Here is an 18,537-nt window from a genome sequence, read left to right as displayed (position 1 = left end):
TCTAGGTGGGAAGATATGTGCTCCCACTTCACTCTGCGCCTATTATTCTCGAGTACCCGGCACTCCTCAGTTTTCCTCATTTGATTTGCCCTGGCTGGGGAACCGGGATGACTATAATTTAGTTCGAGGGCGTTATGGTCACTATCATCCCTATTAGTAACCCAGAAATCTTTAACATGGGGCCAGGAAGACACAGGGACCAAGACATAGTCCAATCTTGACTCGCTGCCCATTCTATTGAAAGTGCATTTTGCCGGAATGTCAGAATTGAATCTGCCATTACAGGCCCGAAGGCCATATTTCAAAGATAAGGTATTAATTTGGAGGGCCAGGGGGGACCATGTTTTTGGTGCCGGAGCCTGTGTGGATGGTATATGCCACAGAAGATCCTCCTCCGTAGCCAAGCCTTCCATAAAGCCTGGAAGGGGCTCATAATGGCAGTTAAAATCTCCTCCTATAAGATAGGGGGTGCCCTTTGGTATATCATTCAAGACCGAGGCAAGCTCCATTATAGTGGGTGACTCCTTTGTGATATTAATTGGCCTCGAATAGATGTTAATCAACAGGAGGCTTTCGGCATTTGGCCACTCCAGCAACACGGCAAGAATATCTGGAGAATTAGTGGGTAATACTTCCGCCCTGCAACCTAAGTCGGTAGCCACCCATGTTGTGAGGCCGCCCGAGGGACGCCCTCTGCCCCCCCAAGTTGCGTGAGTAGAGAATGTTGCAAAGCCCATATGATCGATGTCTTCTCTAGCCCACGTCTCTTGTAGGAGACAAATATCTTTCTGCTCAATGAAAGAGCACCAAGACGGGTTGTTCAATTTATTGGGAAGGCCCGCAATATTCCAGGATAGAATTTTAAGGGGAAAGGAACTTAGTTCCACGTGTGGTGGGCTTAGAGATAAGGCCACTTCCAAATCTATCCTCCGAGGTGGGGTTGAACCATAGTCGATTCCATGAATAGCCCTCTCAGGTGAGATGGGCGGAGAAAACAGAGCCGCCCCTAAGCCACCCTCTTCAGTAACTGCGGTATGAGGAGGGTACTCCTTCTCCTTGGGAGGTGGTAGTTGTGTATTCTTAGTTTTGTTCAGAACGCCACCACCCACGGGCACAGACGGTCAATCCACCATATCTAAAGTACAAAATCGATTGTGGGTTGTGACTTGGTCTAGTCTGGGGCAACCTATCATCCGGCGTTCCCTATCTGCCATTTGGGCCCTGGTCCCATTTCTCCTAGATACAAAGTCCCACCCTTCCTCAACTTGCTCTGTTATTGTAGGGGGATAAAAAAATGAAAGAGGGAGAGATTGAATGGAAGATCCCGGTGTTGTGTATGGCCAGCTACATATGTGAGATACTGTGCGGGGGTCCCTAAAATTAATCAATACACAGTCACCCTTGATAGTTTTTTGGGTGTTTCCAAGCCACGGGAGTCTCCTCACCATAAGGACCTCGCTGTTAATGCCCTCTGGTAGAGGCCTATTTTTAGAGAGCCAGTGAATGACCTTGTTTTTCAGGGCCATCACTGGTTCGCTAATGGGTGGTTTTAATTCCGGAATACCCGTTAGGATAACTGTATATGGGGCTGACTCAGGCGGTAAATTAACTAGTCTGTGTCTGCTGTCATGTCCCTGCAACCGTGTTGGAGATAGGGGTGGCATGTCACAAAGGCTGGGAATAATTTTCCGAGAGGGGATCGTGGGCCTGGATGTTAGAGGAGAAGTTGATCTGGGAGGGTGTGGATGAACGAGCTGTTGTGAACCACAACTATCCCTAAGTAATGGTACTTCTGTAGGCTTTATATTTGCGTTAGTTGATTTAAATGTATCCCTTAGCTGGACCATTCCATGCTGTAAATTTATTAAGCATGATTCCAGTTTTGCAAGACGATCTGTTAAGGGGGTGAGCAATTCACTCATAAGAGATTTTATGTCAGCGAGTGAAAGACCCTCCTCCCGTATTGCAGTTTTTGGGCTCGGAGGTCTGTGGACCTGGGTTGGAGGTATAACCTCTCCCCTGCGAGCCACAGCCGGGGAGTTTATTTCTCCCCTAAAATCATGCTTTGGGTTCTTTGGCCTACGCCCCCCTGCAATTTGGGCCCTTCCTTTTCGCTTAGGTATTGCTCCCTCACAATTCCCCTGAGTCAGCTGTAGAATAGGGATATTGCTGCTAGTAGTAGGTGTCTCAGAGGCAGTATCTATTTTGCGTGTAGGTAGGGCAGTAGAAAGCCTTGGGGGCGGTAGGGATAGTATAGTAAAATCAACTGGAGTGGAAATATCGCAATCTACAGTTGATGAAATCGTGTTATTTGGGTTCGAAGATGTCGGGGATCCAGATAGCCCCCCCATGGCAGGATTAACTTGTTCTGGCAATTGTAGTGGAGAGGTAGCATGTTTAAGAGGACCTAGAGACGATCTTCTAACCCAGTCTATCTCTAAGGAAATGCGCTTTTCTAGGGTAGTTATGTCATCAATCAACAGGGAACCAGCCTTTGCAAAGTACAAGTCCAAAGTTCCTGTGGGCTTGGCAGCGGCCTGCACAGTTTTGCTCCGAGTTTCTCTGGCAGACATCATGAATACTCTGGTCCTTGATCCTTCGCTATCAACTGTTAAGGAGGACAGCTGATCTGCCCTGTCCCTGCCTCTCCCTTCCTCGAACGGCCTCAAACGGCCCGCTCTTTGCCCGGTCTTCGCCCCGGAGTTCGCCCCACGTGCGTCCCGCTAGCGCGTGTGGGCGGGGCTGTGGTTAAATGCAGGAAGGAGGCTACGAGAGGGGAGGAGTCGGGAAGATGGCCAGGTGCTGCTGGTGTGCGAGACGCACAGCCCCCTGGTCGTCGCAGTCCCGAGTGCTTGGTGGTCGGACTGTTAGCAGTGGCGTGTCCCCTGTCCGCACAGCGTAGCGTCCTTCACAGCCTGCACGGGGATGGTGAAATGAAACCCAAGAGTTCTGCAGTTAGGTCCGAGCCTACCCGCGAAGCGGGGGCCGCGAGGCGTAATAAAGGCAGCAGGGGAGGAGTCGGGAAGATGGCCAGGTGCTGCTGGTGTGCGAGACGCACAGCCCCCTGGTCGTCGCAGTCCCGAGTGCTTGGTGTTCGGACTGTTAGCAGTGGCGTGTCCCCTGTCCGCACAGCGTAGCGTCCTTCACAGCCTGCACGGGGATGGTGAAATGAAGCCCAAGAGTTCCGCAGTTAGGTCCGAGCCCACCCGCGAAGCGGGGGCCGCGAGGCGTAATAAAGGCAGCAGGGGAGGAGTCGGGAAGATGGCCAGGTGCTGCTGGTGTGCGAGAGGCACAGCCCCCTGGTCGTCGCAGTCCCGAGTGCTTGGTGGTCGGACTGTTAGCAGTGGCGTGTCCCCTGTCCGCACAGCGTAGCGTCCTTCACAGCCTGCACGGGGATGGTGAAATGAAGCCCAAGAGTTCCGCAGTTAGGTCCGAGCCTTCGAGCGGCACCCCGCTTTCTCTGCATGCCGTAGCGATTTCTCACAGCTCCTGACAAGTATGGAAAAATCTTATATTTGAATTTCTGATATCCGATCCTGCGGCAGTACACTTGCAAGTCCCATACATGACAATAGACCCAATGCAGGCCACAAGAGAAGTCAATTAGAAAAATACATTCTTCTGTTTATATTTTAAAAATCTCTCACTTTCCTTTTCAAAAATGTTGGCATGTCTGGTGTAGGTCAAAAATTTTACCATAATTGATATATGCATCTTTGATGTAAGCACTGGGAAGACAAAGCGTGGCGACATGGCAATACACCATTGCTTCCTGCTGATACATATTACACTTAGCCCTAATCTCCCTCATTAAAGTCTTGGGTTCCATGACATGGACAATCACTGGGAGTGTAGCCACCTAGCTGCATGTCATCAGAACAGCAGCCTTCCAATCCTGAGCTAGCCTTTCTTATCTGGCACATGCATCATTTAAACAGAGTCTCATAATTTATGACAATTCATAACATCACATGGGGCTTGGCCGACCCTAATTCAAGTAATAACCAGATCAGTCCCCTGCCATTCCTGTTGAACTAACCTAATGCATTTTAGTAGTGTTCTTCCATCCCCGCAAGGAGCAGAGATTGGCACTTGGCATGGCTATGAAGGGTGCAGAAGTTAACGTACTCCTTTAATCAGAGCTCCCATCATGCCTTGCAGCAGTACTTGGAAAGGTTTTCCGTATGCAATAAAGTGACGCTGGGGCTTAGGTGGAAAATTTGATCCGCGTGGCGGGCTCTCTCTTTTTGAGGAAGAGAGAATAAGGTGCTGGCGGTATGATGAGTATAGTATTTTTTTTCCTCAGCGCCAGGAAGCCTGCAAGGTATCAGCTGCGCTATATAAATAATTAAAGTAATAATAAATAATGAGGTTCCCTATGATAGAGCATGCCACGTTTGGTGGGTGAGGGAATTCGTCCTTAAAATGGAAAACCCCATAGTAGGAAGGTACACCAACTCCTCCCTTTTACTCTTTCTTGACGTATTTCTTCTTTCTAGACCCAGGGGTTTGTTTCCGGTTGGTTATGTCAACTGATGCCGATCTTTAAATCTCCTCTGGCCCTTTTTTGTGTATTCCACCTTGGGGGTTCTTCTTTAAACAGTCCTTCTGGAGCAAGTGCTTTTAATCATGTTACAAGAAGAGAATAATTTAAACTCGCTCAAGTAGCTTTGATTTCCCTTCACATGTTTATCTTGATCCTCCTCTGGGATGCAACCACATTATTCTCACTTCCTCAAAAACAGCTCACAGGAAAGCCTGCAGTATGGAACCGGATGACCACAGTGAGGAGGGCTCCACTGAAGCAGGGAGGGTCCTCGTCATTTTTAGGGAAGACCCATAATATTGGCTCATCCAACATTGATTTTTCTAGTGTCTGTTCCCTGCGTATAGAGGCTTCCTAGTGCATCAGTTATATTGCACCGGCTATTGTCGTGTTAATTAGAATCTTGAGACCATATATAGCTTGACCTTTTACCGTTGCATATCCTTTACCTCCCCCTAATTGTGTTATAATCAGGGCCACTGGAATTATGCGATTGTGTAGCGATTTTTGCAGAATTATAGATTTGCCGCATTTGTCACATAATCCGTCATATGCCGCATAATCTGCAGATTTTATTTTTTTTAAATTGTTTGAGCTCAAACGGTTCCAAAGTTTCTAAAAATGCAGCAAAATGCATTGCAACGGTATGGGAAGCCCTACATTTTTGTTGCTTATTGATATAATTGGGTGTTAAACTGGTACTGAGGTGAAACCAATGCCCAGACAATGTTAACAAGTTTGAAAATCACACAAAAATAAAGTAATACAATCACAAAATGTGCTACGTTATGCAGCATAATTTGCCTTTTCGTGCAGCATAATTTACTCAACCCTGCCACATAATTTGGCCTTTCCCTGCCACATAATTCCAGTGGGTCTGGTTATAACCAACATTTGGGCTACTCACCTGGCAGCAGCTTCCACACTGCCAGGAGCTGGGGATCTGAGCCCTGGGGCACACATACTATTGCAGGACTTGGAGCGAAGTAGGCCTCTGCTGTGACTGCTTCAGAAGTGATGTAGTTAGGTTTTTAAAAGTCCTAGCCTTTCTTCTGGCGCTCTCAGATGTGCCACAGCTCCCCCTCCTGGGCCTGGCAAGTCCAGGTGCCTAGTGCCACACATATAGGTTTCCGTTGTTTTCTGTGGCAGCTGGTTTTTGTGGACGAGGGGAGGAGGGGCACTGGCAATACGACGTGTTCTATAGGGGTAACTATCAATAGTGCAGCAAGTGCAGTGGCACCTGGGCCTGTGGTGAAGAAGCCACTACAAGAAGCCCATTTGTCATACTTGCAAAAGGGATTTTTGCACCATTACTATGAAACTGATGAGTTTCCCACTTGTTACCTGCCATAGTGGGGTTGCTGTTACACAGTGGGCTATGCTTACTTCACCACTGCCTTTTTCGAGGTTCTAAAAGACAGAAGGACTCTGGTGACTCATTGATCTAAAGCACCCACTCCAGGAATCTGAATTTCATTTGATGGTCATAGTTTTGAAACTTGGTGCGACCACTCTGGGCCCGATGACGAGTTTGGGAACGGGTTACTCCATCGCAAACGTGACGGATATCCCGTCCACTGTATTACGAGATCCAGGATGTTCCATTGGATAAAATGGAACTCAAGATATGGCGGACGGGATATCCATCACGTTTGTGATGGAGTAACCCATCTGCCAAACTCGTAATCAGGCCCCGAAGCGTTTTGCATTTCTAACCTCAATAAAAAGAATGTTGTTGAGTTGGGTAACAAATTACATCTATAATTAATTCATTGTCAAGATGCCCACTAGCAAACGTGTGCCGTACAAACATATATGGTGTGGTAAAGACACGGGCAATTTATTTTTATCTTTCGTTCTTCATTTTCTTTCCTTTATTACACTTTTATTCACACCTATGTACCCTCTTGAACCGACGCCTTTCATACTCATTCCATTTCTCCTTACTCCTTTTTACCTTCTTCCCATTTCCTTCCTTTCATTTCTCTCTTCCTCAGTAACTTGCTCCTTGCCTCCTTCCTTTTTTCCATCCTTGCAGCCTCATTTCTTCACCTCTGCTTCCGCTATTAGTACATTTCCTCCTTCGTCCTCAATTATTTCCTTCTTATCTTATTTCTTGTTATTTTCTCCATCCCTTCTTTCATTTTTTCCTTCTCAATCCTCAATTCATCCTTCCACTTTTCTTCCTCCATTCAGTTCTTATTTCTATTCATCCGTTAGACATAATTCCTTTATTTTTTCCTCTATTCATTTGTTTCCTCCATTGTCATTATTTTATTATTCCCTCCTTTTGTTTCATCCACCATTCTTTTTTCCTAATGTCTTCATTTTCTCTGTCCAGAACTCTTCCTCCTGCCTTCATTTGTTGCTGCCTTCTTTAATGTATTCCTTCTTTCATCCCTTCCTTCCACTAAAACTGTGCAGCAAGTTTTATTTTGAGGTGCATGCACAATCCCTCCTTTCAGTTGCACGTTGAGATGTAGACATGTGTTCTCCTGTCCACATTCACATGGGACGTCCTTGATGTTTGCCTCAAAAGTTCAGTGACAAGGATGCTAGTCCAGGATCTCAGGATAGGAGACATTTTTACTTTGTCACTGAATTTCCCCTATTTGTATGTATTGTTAATGCTGCCCAGAGACCCTACTCCCAGGTTTGTTAAGATTGCATCCTTTCAGCTCATGTGAAGGCCACTGTTTTAGGAAGGGCCTAGTTAAATGCTTCTGCTGCCCTTGCATTAGAGAGTGTATTTGAAAAAATCAAAAATTGTAAAAGAAATGTAAAATGAACACCTCTTAATTGACAACCATACATACTTTAGAAGAGGAATGCTTACATTATGTGTAAGTGGCTATGGGTGCTGTGGGTGTGTGCATCCAGTGGAAACAAAATAAGGCAGGCATTGTTTAAGGTCTAAAAGGTAGTTTAACTCCAGGTGTTTGTTTACGTTACATAAGATAAAAGCATATTACCTAAAATCTTAAGATTGTCTGCAGGTCACTCATGAGGTAGGACATGTGGCAGCAATGAATTACACATCACAGTGGCCTAGTGGTTGTCATAGGTGGTTCCTGTTGTCTCCACTGGGTACTGCGGGCTCTTCCTCTGCACACGGGGTAGACTGACTTCCCTTCTGTCTCTGGACAGTTTAGATATTGCTTCACAGTGTATCCTCCAGGCTGGGTGGGTTTTCAATCTCATCTCTACTTCTGCAGTGAGGAGGCAGCTCTCCTGCCTGAGTACACCTGTCAAAGGCATTTGGGTATAGACCTATGGGAAGGGTCGGTGTGTGGGAGTAGTCCTTTTTTCTGATGAGGTCAGTTCAGGCAAATCATAATATTGTCTGAGGGAATTAGCATTATGTCCAATTAAATGCAGCTGGGAGGAATAGACACAGATTGCCTGACAGTTTAAATTGAGGAACCTTGAATTGTTCAAGAGGAAACCTGAGTTCACCAAGAACATTATTCTGCTGCAAAGTATTTCACTTGTGCAAGCTTTAAATGTGTACAGAGAGAGGGAGAGAACTGAAAACACAGTCATGTGTAGAAATTCAAGATGGAGTTGAGGCCCAGTGTGGACTTGTAAGGCTAACTTAGCGAAACTTGTATTTAAAGTGTTGACGCGATCTTATCTAATAAGCTAAGATAAAGCACCTATATAGGATCGGAGACTGTTTTAACCTCATATCATATGAAGCAACTAACAGATTTTATTACAAGACCGGAGGTTCATATTATGCTTTCTTTTCTCGGTTTAATAAACACAGCAGCAAAAAAAAAAAAAACTTCATTTTGCAGAAAACACTGGGAGGAAACTTCTACATTACATCACAACATTGTAGCCAATAAGACGTCGAGTACAACAATTACTATCTTGACTGAGAGCAACAAGCCCTCTTTTCTTACTGCTCGCAGTAAAGATAAGTAGTCTGCTCACTACATTTATAAGTTTATATGTGCACGTTATCGTACGGCTTGTTATTGGTGACCTACAGTTTGCCGTCTCGCTCGCTTGCGGTGTTCGTTAGGCATGTTAGTTTGACGTCGTTTTTTTTTCAAACAGCCGCAAACGCGCCTCATTTCCTCAGGGACGGAGTCTGCTCTTGGCTACTCAGGGACTTCTTTTTCAAAGCGCTGCTGGCAGCACTCATTTCCGCTTGGGACCACAGTGATTTCCTCGTCTTAATAAGCAGCTTCGGAGTGTCTCGTTCCATTTACGTTCAGACACTCTGTACCAGTGAGGCTTTCTGGCTTGCAGCCTGTCCACTGAAACGCCTCTGCCTCCAGGTGGCACACCCCTTCCAATTCTGTGTTATTAAGCTTTCATCTTCCTTTCTTTTGTCAAATGTAATGCTCAGGGCGTACGTTTTTCAAGGAATTTAGTATATTCTGACTAATTTGGAAGTATTTTCTGTTTTTTACAAGGTCTGAAGAAGAAGAAGCCCAGGCCATGAAAGAAAATTTGAAATCCTTCATTAAGGATTCTGTAGAACTGGCTGTTTCTGTATCCATGTTAGATGTTTTAAAAAATGTGGAGGCTTCTATTTCCGAAATGTTGCATGGCCCTAATGAAATTCCTTCTAAGAAAGGAAAGAAATGTGTTGCAAGGCATTTCTATCAAGATTGGTCCTCCGACCTGAGAGGTTGCTTTTTCGGGGCTCTCTTCCTCCCCCTTAACATTACTAGCTTACAGGACACTGATAATGATGACGGTTTCTTGGATGACGACAGGGTTAATTTTAATGTCATTGATGACCTCTCTGATAATGGGCCTCTGAAGAAAAGGCATAACATTCTCCTTCTGAGGGTGTGCCGCACCCAGTTTCCAACGATCTTATAGATAATTTAGGGAAACCTATGTTTGACGCTGTTTTGATTCACCACCCAAATTCCAAAGAGTAGTTCCCTTCTGACCATGTGTAAAATTCTGTTTCTTTTCATTTAAGACACTCTTTAGATAAGCCCTTCGGAAATAAATTAAAGTCAGACTGTCCTCGCCCGTCCATTCTCAATAAAATGGCTAATACCCCTATCATTGACCCAAATATGTTATTATTTTTTTACTAAACTTGAAAAAGACCCTAAGAAAGGAGTTGATAGAGCCTGGTCTAATTGCCAGGACAGGAGTTTGGATCTAGTGAGTCCATTGACCAGGATTCTGGATTTAGCTGAGGAGGCTAAGATGGAGTAGGAACAGGTAGACCCTAACGCTCTATCCAATGTGGCTCATGCCATCTGTATGCTGGGCAATACAAATGCTTATATATCACAAGAGGGGACTGCTCTAGATTGGATTGCATCCTACCTTTGAAACAAAACTAATGTCATCCATACCCCACCTTTCTCGTCCAAACCATACTCCACAAAAGCTGGGGTCCCTCAAGGCTCTATCATCTCGCACATGCTTTTCAACATCTATATGAAGTCTTTACCGTTATTGATCAATCAATTTCACCTCATGTGCTATAACTATGCAGATGACACACAAATACTCCTTCAACTGGAATGACCCAAAGACAATGGAACCTTGCCAATTTTCAGTTGTCTCAGAGCCGTGGATCAATGGATGACTTGGAGCCATCTCAAATTGAAAGCTTCCACAATGGAAATACTCGTGTGTGGCAATCTGAAACATTATGACCCACTTGTCGCCTGGCCTGATGAACTGGGATCACTGCCTAAAGTATAGAAGGAAGTAAGAAAGCTCGGAATGACCATGGACTCCAAGCTATCGATGAATACCCAAGTGGACAAACTAGCAAGATCAAGCTTTGTTACTATAAAAACTCTGCGACGAATCTTCCCCCATTTGGAATTTCCACACAAGGTCCAAGCTACCATCTGCCTTGTTCTGCCCAACCACGATTACGCCAATAGCCTCTACCACGGATTAGCTTTAACGATCATAAAAAGACTACAACGGATTCAGAACTCGGCTGCCAGACTACTCTTGCATATCAAACCGCAAAACCACATCTTCCCTGCCTTGAAAGCCCTGCATTGGTTACCAGTTGCCAGAAGATCCACGTTCAAGCTGCTGTGTATCACCCACAAAGTGATACATGGAATGGGACCACTCTTCATCAGGAATAAAATCACCAAACAAATTCAACAAAGGGACCTTCGCTCTAGAGTGGCACCTCTCCTCAAAGTCCCAAGATACAAGAAAAAAACCATGGGTGGCACATCTTTCTCTGTTCAAGCAACCAAACTATGGTACTCTTTACCCTCCAACATAAGTTCCACAGACCTTATCTCCAGAAAACTACTCAAGAATTGGCTCTTCCCCACAAAAGCACCATACGCAACCAGAAATATACAGCATATCCCTCTATATATAAGCATTTATTTGTACTATAGATATGTACCTATATATGTGTATTACTTTGTATAAACATGTAGAATAATTGTTTTTAAAAAAAAACAAATTCAGTACAACACTTGAAAACCAGAGTTCATCTAATGCATATTTAATCTACACATACTTACTTCCTTTATGCATCTATATACCTTCCATGTACTGTGATCTATATATTTGTTACTTTTTTCCTAAAAAAGCATATTCAATGCACTACCCTATTTCTCACCCTATACCTCTTTCAATATCTTTAATCTACATATATTTACTTCCTTTATGCAACTATATACTTTCCATGTACTTATGGATCTAAATATTTATTACTTTCTTCTAATTCAGCATATCCAATGCACTCCCCTATTTCTCACCCTATGCCTCTCTCAATATATCTTCTAACTCAACTCTCTGACTCATCTCAAACCTCTTTCTACTACTCTTTCCAATGCACTACCCTATTTATCACCCTATACCTCTATCAATATATCCTCTACATCCACTCTCTCATTCATCCCAAACCCCATACCACTACTATGATCCCCAAAATAACCCTTTCTAGACTCTCCCCTACTCTACCCCTCCTTACATCATCTGACACCTCTTTTACTATACCGATCCCCCAAAACAGGCCTTTCTAAACTCTTCCCTCTGACTCTTCCACTCCACATCCCTTTTTACTCATCCCAAGCCTCCTCCTACTGCTATGACCTCCAAAACAAAAACAAAAGTCTAAATCCTTCACTCTTCTATCCCTCCACTATCCTTTTCAAACAAAATAACAGATTAACATGTCCACTTCTCAAATTTTATATTTCAATATACTAATTCACCACTAATCCTTTATGGGTTCCAGAGTAGCATGCTACTCACCGAAAAAGCCCTTCAACACCTCATCAGGAGTAGCATGCACTATATGAATGCAAGCCTTTTCCCTTGGTCTATCCCTCTACTACCCTTCTCTATCCAAATAACTGAATAATAAATCAACCACTAAAATTAACATATTTCACTATACTAATTCAACACTGATCATTTATGGGTTCTGGAGTAGCGTGCTACTTGCCAAAAAAGCACTTCAACACCCCATCGGGGTAACAAGCGCTATATAAACGCGAACCCTTTTCCCTCTTCTATCCCTCCGCTATACTTCTGAATCCAAATAACTGACTAACCTATCCACCACTCAAATTAATTTCATATTTCACTATACTAATTCTACACTAATCCTTTATGGGTTCCGGGGTAGCGTGCTACTTGCCAAAAAGCGCTTTGACGCCTCATCAGGGGTAGTAAGCGTTAAATAAATGCAACTACAATACAGTACAAGAAGGACATAAAAGCCTTTTACTGACAATAGACCCGAAGCTGAGTAGTCTGGCAACTAAAGAAGAGGGACCTCAAGCTAATGGCCTTTTGTTTGGAGATTCCTTCATAAAAGAAATGGGCAAGTGTGTGTCCACTTTCCTACAACAGACAAAGGCCAGTTTTCTATGAAGAAGATCTTCTCAATTTCGGTTTTTAACACGGCCAGCAAAGGTAGGATTCGCTTTGCCTGCCGTTATTCCACCAGGGGTCAATTCCTCCACAGATGCTCCTATAATCAAGGCGCCCAACAAGAATACTGTCAGGAGTACAAACCCCATTTCTATCCTTGCAGATTCTGGAAAAGGGGATACAGAGCCAAAGGAGATAAATTCTCAGGTGAGAACTTCCAATTTTGGCCTTCCTCCAGTAGGAGGCAGGTTGTGATATTGTCTAGATGCTTGGTTGTCACTAACGTCAGATCCTTGGGTGATTCAGACTATACAGGGTTATTGCATGGATCTGTATCAGATTCCAAAGCAGTGTTGTCTACCCCATTCTATTAGTTTCTCATTGGATCAATTTCTCCTTGTTCAAGAGGAAGTGCAATCCCTACTCTCAAAACAGGCTATAGAAGAGACTACTTTTGATTTATCAGGTTTCCTCAGCATAATTTTTCTGGTTCTCAAAAAGAACAAGAAGTATCGTCCATATCAAGGTTTTCCTATGTATGCATATGAGCTCCTCTGGGTCAGAACGATGCTCAGATTGTGTCCACCCCTCAATAGCCCCAATTCCGCATATCATAAAGGCACAGAAGCTTGGAGTGATTGAGTGAGGGAAAGGGTCGTCGGAAAATGAACTGCAAGGATGGAGACTTGTTAAAGAAAAGAAAGACATTTATTGTGTTTTGACTTTCACTGCTATTAGAAGATAACATATATATTGTGCTTGTTTAAGCAGAGGTAGAGGAGCCTCGCCCCACTGGAAAAATAAAATGATAATAGCACCGTGTTTTTATAATTTTATTTTTCAGTACTGACTCTGAAGGTGCTGGCAGGGATGCCCACACATCAGGTGTAGGAGTAGTGAGCACTTTCTAAGTGTGCATGACTTTTGGGCCAGCCGTCTTGGGCCGGCCAAACAGTCAGACACACTTAGCATGTTCCCAACCTGGCTGTATTGCACAGCCTAGGTGGAGAATATGCACAGGCTCACAGTCCCTGTCTGAGCACCGGAACCACAGCATTCAGACCAATCCCAATGCTGCTGTCATGCTGGTGACAGCAGCATCGTGATTGGCTTAGGGGAGTCCGATTCTTGCGTCGACCGAAGAGGACCGAGGAGAAGCGGCAAAGTATAAGTGCAATTTTCTTTTTTACTTAATCTGCACCATAACAACTGCCCTGTAGCAGTTGCTACTGTAATTAAGATGTACCTATCATGCAGGGTTCTGCATATGGAGCCAACAACTTCTCTATGCACCGCGTTTGATCTCAGACTGTCTTCCTTGAGGATATATCCAAATAGTTCTGTAAAACAAACAAATCACAGTTAAGCTCACATATCATCATTCACATATTTGTAATGCTAGTATAATGCATGCCCTGAGTACTGCAGAATTCATACATACCGTGCACAAACTGAAAATCCATAGTAAGCTGTCAATGATGAATAATATCAAACTGCCATCTGACTAGATTCATAAAATCCTTCTATACCTAAAAAGGAAGAAAGTACTGCAGCAGATGGACACAGTTTTGAAATATCCAGAATATCCTTTGGATATAAAACAGCTCCAAAATAAAATTCCCAAAGAGATTCAAATAAAATCCTTTGTTAAATGTCACAAGGTAACTACCCTTACTGTTTAGACAATCGTCCTGGATGTATAAAAGTACGAAAAAAGCAGGAAGCAAAACGAAATACTAAGTGACTCATCAACATGACATCCTTGTAGAAAAGTAGGCAAATGTTTGCCACTTATCTGAATGCTGTCGAAATGCCTTGCACGCTTCTCCTTCAGAATACAAATAACAACAACACAGCTGCCCCTGGAAAAAGGCATGCCAAGTGAACGGAATGTCCTGAACTCCCAGGACAAACGAATGAACTCTTCTCACATCGCATCTCGAGCTGCAGAAGGGAAAACACAGTAGCCGGTGTTTTTAAATAGCAAACAGGGAATCCTCCAGGGGGAACAAACAGGATAATAGTGCGTCCAGCTTCGCGCTTAATTAGAAAACAAAATCTTCAACAGGTGAATAGAATGACGCACGTCAGTTGACATGCGTTCATCCTATTTATAGTCACCCCTTCATGACTGGTAGAGCTATTCCTGGTGGACCCTGGGAGTTGTAGTACAATGCTATACATACAAATGGAGAACATAAAAAGAATTGTTTCTTTCTTTGTTCTGTGGGTTTCTTGGGGGGCTGTAATAAAGCTTGAAGGCACCTATGCCTGCCTTTTCCTGTCCTGACAGTCAAGTCATCAAACTGAAGGTGTTCGACAATTTCATAGTATACCATCATTTCAAGATGGAGACCATTCTTCACCTCAGAGATCTACTTCTTCAAGACAATGGGTTGGTGCGTCTAGCTCTACAACACACTTACTTGATGGTTCCTGTTCATCCATCCTACAGTACGTTTCTTCAATTTCAATGGACAGTCCTTTTCCATTACAAAACTCTACCTTTCGGTCTTTCTTCAGTCCCTTGGAGTTTCCCCAAGGTTCTCAAACCAGTAGTAGCCTTCCTCAGAACTCAAGGGGTAAGACTCATTGTCTATCTCGACGATTTATTAATCATGGCACAGGACAAGTCTTGCTGTCTGGCTCAGCTACAGCTCTGTCAAGATCTTTTATCAATACTAGGGTTCTTAATAAATGTTCAGAAGTCTTAGCTGGTTCCGTGACAATGTCTGGAATGTCTAGGTTTTGTAACCTCCTTAACAAAAAGTAGATCTAATGAAGAAGGAGATACGTCATGCTTTGTCTCTTACTCTGTATTCCCTCAGATTGCTAGCTCATCTTGTAGTTCTTCTGGCTTTCTCTATTCAGGCCATTTTTCTTAGCCCTCTGCATTACAGGGCCCTTCAGAGGCTAAACATTTGTCATCTGTGCAAAGGGTAAGCTTACTCAGATCTGGTAATTCTAGATTCAGAATCCAGGGAAGAACTCCGCTGGTGGCAGAGTCACTTAGATGCAACGCCTGGAACGGGAGAATGATTTTCTGTGTCGTCCCAGATCTTGTCTTAGAGTCAGATGCAAGTCGGACAGGATGGAGCGCAAGATGTTGTCAAGTCTCGACTGGAAGTCTCTTAAGGAGTCATCACTACACATCAATTGTTTAGAGATGCTTTCAGATTCCTTTGGCATCCGGTCCTTTATAAAAGATAGAGCGAAATGCACAGTCCTTTTGCGGATGGACAATCTGTTGGCGTCCCATGTACATAAACCCTCTTGGAGGTACAATTCCCAACCTCTAGCAGTTCTTGCTAAGAGTCTTTGGAACATTTCTGTCAAGACATCTTCCCGTTTCGAGCGACTGGACACTTCGCCCTTCGGTATTCAATCATCTTTCTTTGATCTTCTGCGTTATGTCGAAATAGACCTCTTTGCCTCCTGTGTCAATTCTCAACTCCCTTCCTTCTTCAGTTGGAGACCAGATCCACTAGCTCTTGCAACAGATGCATTCCTTAAGTCATGGCCTCAGTCCTTCCTTTATGCCTTTCCTCCATTCCTTTCATTAATCGAGCCCTTGCTCAAGTTCAAAGACAACAATCCTCCCTTGTTCTGATCACCCCCTATTGGCAGTCTCAATCTTGGTATCCAACTTTATTGGAACTAATGTTGGACTTACCGGTGTGGATTCCTCCATTTCCTAATTTAGTTCTCAACCCTCAGGGTCTTTGTCACAATTTCATTCTAGAGGGCTCCCTGTCCCTCATAGCATGTGCAAGATTTCGGGGTTTCTAGGAGAACACCAGAAATTTTGGAGAAGGCTGTCAAGTTTATTCAACAATCCTGGGCCCCAAGCACAGCTAAAGTATACAAGTGGGCTTGGCTGGTCTGTTGTAGCTGGTGTTTGGACAGGGATTCAGATCCCCTTCAGCAAATGTAACCTTGTTAGTTAATTTCCTAGCCTCTATGGCTTCACAAGGGAAGGCCTATCACACCATTAAAACCTACAGATCAGCAACCTCAGCAGAACATGTTAGAGTAGATGTAATACACATGCTGGTTTGTTGTCTGTTAAAGCTAGTACATTTTGCTAAACCCCTGGTTCCCAAGTATAAAATCATGTGGGATGCTAATTTGATATTACATTTGTTAATTTCATGGCCAGACATTGCTGATTATGTGTTGGTAATTGTTTAAAAACTGAAGTTTCACGTACCACAGATCTCAGAAATTCCTCCTCTTCCCAATTCCTTATTTCCTTTCAAATACCCCATAAACCTGTCTTTACTCCTACTTTGCCCTATTGAGTTAGATGCGTCATGTCCTTGGCTGGCATTTCCACTGATTCCTTTAGTGCTCATTCAGCCAGAGGGGCTATGGCCTCCAGGGCTTTCTGGGCGGGGCAAGTTTACATGATACTCTCAGATCTGCGGTACAAAAGGGGGTGGTGATGGACGGAGCATCAGAACCAATCAAACACTCACACCCAGTCAACAGATCTGGGTTTGATCTATCACCGTTCTTTAGCCCACTCTGCCACCCCAGTTCAGACATGGCCATATGCAAATCAGTCTGACCCTGTGCCTCATGGGAACAGTCCAGCCCGAACTGCCAAGCCATGCCTTCCCTGGACCGGAAACAAGCTTCCTAAGACCGGTTTCTGGCATTTCAGCCGTCTTCAGCCAGGCTTGCATGAATCCAGTGGCAAAGTGAGCAAGGGACTCACGTCTGAGCATACCCTGCCAACTTATGGCGCACAAAGCGGTACAAAAGGGGGTGGTGATGGACGGAGCATCAGAACCAATCAAACACTCACACCCAGTCAACAGATCTGGGTTTGATCCATCACCGTTCTTTAGCCCACTCTGCCACCCCAGTTCAGACATGGCCATATGCAAATCAGTCTGACCCTGTGCCTCATGGGAACAGTCCAGCCCGAACTGCCAAGCCATGCCTTTCCTGGACCGGAAACAAGCTTCCTAAGACCGGTTTCTGGCATTTCAGCCGTCTTCAGCCAGGCTTGCTTGAATCCAGTGGCAAAGTGAGCAAGGGACTCACGTCTGAGCATACCCTGCCAACTTATGGCGAACAAAGTGGTACAAAAGGGGGTGGTGATGGACGGAGCATCAGAACCAATAAACACTCACACCCAGTCAACAGATCTGGGTTTGATCCATCACCGTTCTTTAGCCCACTCTGCCACCCCAGTTCAGACATGGCCATATGCAAATCAGTCTGACCCTGTGCCTCATGGGAACAGTCCAGCCCGAACTGCCAAGCCATGCCTTCCCTGGACCGGAAACAAGCTTCCTAAGACCGGTTTCTGGCATTTCAGCCGTCTTCAGCCAGGCTTGCTTGAATCCAGCGGCAAAGTGAGCAAGGGACTCACTTAAATCAGTCTGACCCTGTGCCTCATGGGAACAGTCCAGCCCGAACTGCCAAGCCATGCCTTCCCTGGACCGGAAACAAGCTTCCTAAGACCGGTTTCTGGCATTTCAGCCGTCTTCAGCCAGGCTGCAGCCTGGTCCAACGTTAATACGTTTAGAACTTTTTATTGTAACCCAGCTGCTCATCCGTCTGACTGTTATATCATTGTAATAAAATTTAGATTTTCCGACCTTTGGTGTCTGAAAGGCTAGATTTTAGTAAAGACATGGAGACGAGTAGTTTCCAACCACAGTTTAATGAACCCTCCCTGGTTTCTTTAATCTGCAGTCCCAGTGCCTTCAATAAGTTTGGCTGCATTGAATTAACTTGAATGGAGCACCTCCTCCTCTGGATTCCTCCATACAGATTTCCCTACCTACTTCTGCATTTGAATCCAGACACTGTTCCTTTTTAGGTCTCGCCTGAGACAGCGCTTTAGCGCTGCTCTGGCGAGACTTATAGTAGGCGAGTTTTGGAAGTGCAAACAGTGGCTTTTCAGGCCTCCAAATACAGTGCATGTGCGTCGGCCGGGGGCTCGCACCATTTGGAGGCCTGAAAGCACTCGTTTCCTTTCACTTTCGCGGCCGCACGGCCGTTTTGATGTTTGATCACGATCACTTTCACTTTCGCGGCTGCACGGCCGCTTGTTTACTATGTTTATTTGTGCATCACCCTTTGCAGCAGGATGCATTCATTATCACCCTTTCAGCCTCACTTTG

Source organism: Triturus cristatus, chromosome 2_1, assembly GCF_964204655.1.
Source record: "Triturus cristatus chromosome 2_1, aTriCri1.1, whole genome shotgun sequence".
Classification (NCBI taxonomy): domain Eukaryota; kingdom Metazoa; phylum Chordata; class Amphibia; order Caudata; family Salamandridae; genus Triturus; species Triturus cristatus.
Note: the sequence above shows the minus strand (reverse complement) of the source record.